Consider the following 4799-nt stretch of genomic DNA (forward strand, 5'->3'; position numbering starts at 1 on the left):
TAAGAAAATGGTACCAGGAATTTATTAGCATGGAGATTAAAGAGCGACTTGTAACTAGATCAATACCGACGATGTAGGAATGCATAAGCATTGGTTTAATCTTTCAGTACTTTGAGGAGGATTAAACATGTAACAGAAATGGCTTTTCAGCAGTTTAATTTCCAGCACAATCTTATCCGCATGGTATTCTAACACTTGTACGGAGTCTAAAAATTCATGAAGTAGCCTAAACTTTCGGCAGTCACACTGAGAAGACTTGTCGATCACAAATTAATATTCGTCCATCGCTAATATTAAATACATTTTCCAGCATAACCTAAGTCTATCCTACTAATTTGCCTAAAGGGATCCTTAGTGTGTAAGATGCAGTTTACTCGAAAACCTATTACAAAAGAAAAGTTTACAACCCATAAAATAAAAAAGTTTATAACCCATTTCATACTGCAGGCATAAAAGCGTAGGCACTACTGAAACTAAATATATAGTATAATAAATCATGATGGTCCTTGGCAACTGGCATAGCCACATGAGCATCCCTTTCACATAATACTACTTTTCGTTGGGGCTACTTGTTCCCTCCGTTTCAAATTTGTACTGATTTGGGTCTTCTCTTGCATCCCTCTGGCTGTTTTCAGAAGAGGATTGATCTAAGAATGCATGTTCTGTGAATAGGTTCATCTCAGCCTTACTTCTTCTGTATCTCTGGAGATAATTTTCTAGAGCCTGAGCATAATCTTCCAAGCCAAGAGAAGCCATTGCCCATATCAGATCTTCGCTAGTGAGTGTCTTCCTATTCTCGTTTCGACATTTCTGAGAAGCCTCCGAAGTGAGAAAGCTAACAAACTCGGAAACACATTCTTGCATGGTCTCCTTGGCCTCCTTGGAGAGTTTGGCCGTTGGAGGAAGGATCTTGCGCATGATTTTACCAACATTTGCTATGGGCAGCAGTCTCCCTTCTTCACTCATCTCTCCGCACGCTATGTACTTGTTCAGATCAATATCAAATGGAGCTCTGGTGCGGTTATGCAGGCTATTGTCTCCCATTTTCTGTTCGATCCTCTCGCAAAATCAGTTCTGGCTTCCATATGCAATGGAACCGAGGGTTAATTTATAGATCATTGTGGGGAACAGTATATGCCATATTGGGAATGGAGATCACTTCTAACTTCTGGTTGTTCCACTTGTCATCACTTTGACTCTTCCTTACTATCTTTGTTCGAATAGTTTTCTTTTCTCTTTCCGTCTTTTTGTTGTTAAATGTAGAGAGAGGTTCTAGGAATACGGTAGATATGCAATAGGTTAGATGAGTAACAAGTTCGAGATGCACTTGCCTGATATTATAAACTCCAAAGTATGTGCACTTTTTCTTATAGAGCAGAGGTCATTATTCTATCACATGGACTGTAACTTTAGAGTTTATACTTGACAAACAAAAATTAAAATGTGGTTAAGTTTAAGGAAGTATATTTATTTCTAAATAAGAAATATATGTTAAGTTTATTTCTTTGAATAAGATAGTAGGGGGAGACTATTAAATTTAGAAAATAATAATTATATTACAATAAATATTATAGAACTATACTTTAGGCTATTCGTATCAAAGCTATTAAAATCATAGAGAACTAAATTAGTTAAGAATCATATGAAAACTTCAACAACATTCAACTATCTATAGTATTATTCGTGTTAATACTACTATCTAACATCATGATGACACTTCCAAAAAAATCTCTTCTATCTAGAAGTATAAAACACATGGTTCCAATTATAGTTATCACAACAACAAAATAATAGCATTGCATGGTTTAACCATAATAACAATAGTCTCTACAAAATTCTAGTCAAGTAACAAAGTTAAAATATAAAGAAAATCACTTTGGGATAGAAATAGCCTCCCAGTCTTTTGATAGGTGATTGAGGTCCTTCTTCCATTCTTCAACGTCAACATCGACATCCTTAGGTCCCTCTTTCTCTTTCTCATCTTATTTTTTCTTCTTATATCTTTTCTTCATTTTACTACTTCTTATAACCACTCCAAACCCTACCTCCATTATAATTATTTTAATTAACCTACGTAAAGAAGAGAGAAACATTGAATTCAACTATATATACAACATCAAGGATTGAATTTTCATGAGAATTTAATATATTATGGAAATCCTTAATATGAGTCATTATAGTACTAGCTTAAATATACCTCTACATATATTACGTCGAGAGTAATCGTTCTCGAGGTGCCTATTTTCATTTAATCCCAAGGTTATTTTAATCACAGTTGGGACTTATGAAATTAGGTTACAAATATAGTTAGGGTTAGAATTAGAGTTAGGGTTAGGGTTTAGGTTACAAATATAGTTAGGGTTAGGATTAGAATTAGAGTTAGGGTTTGAGTTAGAGGTAGAGTTAGAATTGGAGCTTGAATAAAGGCTAGAGTTAGAGTTAAAATTAGGGTTATAATTAGAGATAAAATTAGGATTAGGGTTAGGGTTAAAATTAGAATTACGGTTAGAGTTAGAGAAAGGGGTAGAGAAAGGGTTATTTTTAGGGTGATGGTTAAGGTTAGATTTATATTTAGGGTTAGGGTTGTATATAGAGTTACATCAGGCTTAAGGTTAGGGTAAGGGTTTGAGTTGGGGTTAAGGTTAGGGTTAGGGTTAGGGTTAGGGCTATGGTTTTCATCTAGATTAAAGTAAGGGTTAAGGTTAGAGTTAGGGTTAGGTTATGGTTTTAGTGAAGGTTAAATTAAGGATTAGGGTTAGGATTAGAGTCTAATTATAGTAGAGTTAGATTTATAGTTAGGGTTATATTTAGGGTTAGAGTTAGGGGTAGGATTCAATTTTTTAAAAAAAGTAATTTTCTTTTTGGCATATTGTAATGTAAAATGTTATAGTCAAACATAGATATATGGTTAGGGACAAAGTTACCATTACAGTTAATGTTAACCTTAGGGATAGAATAAGGGTTAGGTTTAGCATTAAGGTTAGCGTTGGAGTCAGGGTTGGGGTTTGAGTTATGGTTAAGGTTAGCGTTAGAGTTATGGTTATGGTTATTGCTAGATTTATGGTTAAGGTTTGGGTTAGAGTTATGTTTATGGTTAAGGTTAGGGTTAGAGTTATGGTTATGGTTAAGGTTTGGATTAGAGTTATGTTTATGATTAAGGTTAGGGTTAGAGTTATGGTCATAGTTAAGGTTAGGGTTAGAGTTATGGTTATAGTTAGGGTTAGTGTTATAGTAAGGCTAGGGTTAGGGTTTGAGTCAAGGTTAAGGTTAGAGTCAAGGTTAGGGTTTGAGTTAGGATTAAAGTAAGGGTTAGGGTTAGGGTTGGAGTCTGATTAAGGTAGAGTTAGAATTAGGGCTAGAGTTAAGGGTTAGAGTTATGCTTATGGTTAAGATTAGGGTTAGAGTTATGGTTATGGTAAGGGTTAGGGTTATTATAGGGCTCGAGTTAGGGTTATTATAGGGATAGGGTTAGGGTTTGAGTCAGGGTTAAGGTTAGATTTAGGATTAGGGTTAAGGTTTTAGTTAGGATTAGAGTTAGGGTTAAAGTCTAATTATGGTAGAGTTAGATTTAGGGTTAGAGTTAGGGATAGAGTTATGTTTATGATTAAGTTTAGGGTTAGAGTTATGCTCATGGTTAAGGCTAGGGTTAGACTTATGGTTATGGTTAGGGTTAGGGTTATAGTAGGGCCAGGGATAGGGTTAGGGTTAGGGCTTGAGTACGGATTAAGTTTCTAGAGTTATGGTTAGGGAAAAGTTTTGAGCCAAGATTAAAGTTAGGGTTAGGGTTATGGTTAGAGTTCAATTATGGTAGAGTTAGATTTAGGGACAACTTAATGTTTATGGTTAAGGTTAGTGTTAAGGTGAAGGTTAGGGTTAGAGTTATAGTTAAGGTTAGGGTTAAGGTTAGAATTAAGGTTAGGGTTAGTGTCAAGGTTAGGGTTAGGGTTAGAGTTAGAGTTAGGGTTAGCATAGGATGAAAATTAGGGTAAGGAATAGGGTTTGAATTAGAGTTAAGGTTCTTGTGAGGGTTAGATTTACAATTAGAGCTAGAGTTAGGGTCAGGGTTAGAGTTACAGTCAGGGTTAGAGTTAGAGTTAAGGTTAGGGTTAGGTTTAAAATTAGAGCTAGAGTTGGGATTAGGGTTAGGGTTAGAATTAGGGTTAGAAATATAGTTAGGATTAGAGATAGAGTTAGGGTTAGGGTAAGGGTAAGAATTAGGGTGAGGGTTAGAATTAGGGTTAGTGTTAGGGTCAGAATAAGAGTTAGGGTTAAGGTTAGATATAGAGTTAGAATTAGAGTTAGAATAAGGGTTGGAGTTAGAGTTAGAGTTAGAGTTAGGGTTATATTTAGGGTTAAAATTAAGGTTAGGATTATAATTAGTGTTAGAGTTAGGGTTAGGGTTAGGGTTAGGGTTAGCATTAGGGTTAGGGTTAGTGTTAGGGTTATGGTTAAGATTAGCATTAGGGTTAGGGTTACAATTAGAGTTAGAGTTAAAATTAGAGGTAGTGTTAGTGTTAGTGTTAGTATAAGAGTTAGAGTTAGAATTAGAGTTAGAGTTAGGGTTCAAGTTAGAGTTAGAGTTAAAGTTAGAGATAGAGTTGTGGTCAAGGTTAGATTAGGGTTAGGGTTAAAGTTACTTGATTAGATTTAGGGTTAGGGTAAGAGTTAGGGCTAGGATTAGGATTAGAATTAGGTTAGTGTTAGAGTTAGAGTTATATATAGTGTTAGGGTTAGGATTAGGTGTAGGTTTATAGTCAAACTTAGGGTTAGGGTTAATATTGGGGTTAGGGTTACAAAAA

At 35.2% G+C, this 4799-nt stretch overlaps 1 pseudogene; it reads right to left on the reverse strand.

Annotated features, from left to right (window-relative positions):
* Positions 1–549: 549 nt before the first annotated feature.
* LOC149540838 (transcriptional activator hap3 pseudogene) lies at positions 550–1044 on the reverse strand (annotated as a pseudogene).
* Between the last annotated feature and the right edge of the window lie 3755 nt (positions 1045–4799).

The sequence above is a fragment of the Cupressus sempervirens genome, chromosome 9, assembly GCF_028749045.1.
Source record: "Cupressus sempervirens isolate cs-2001-9-10 chromosome 9, ASM2874904v1, whole genome shotgun sequence".
Taxonomy (NCBI): Eukaryota; Viridiplantae; Streptophyta; class Pinopsida; order Cupressales; family Cupressaceae; genus Cupressus; species Cupressus sempervirens.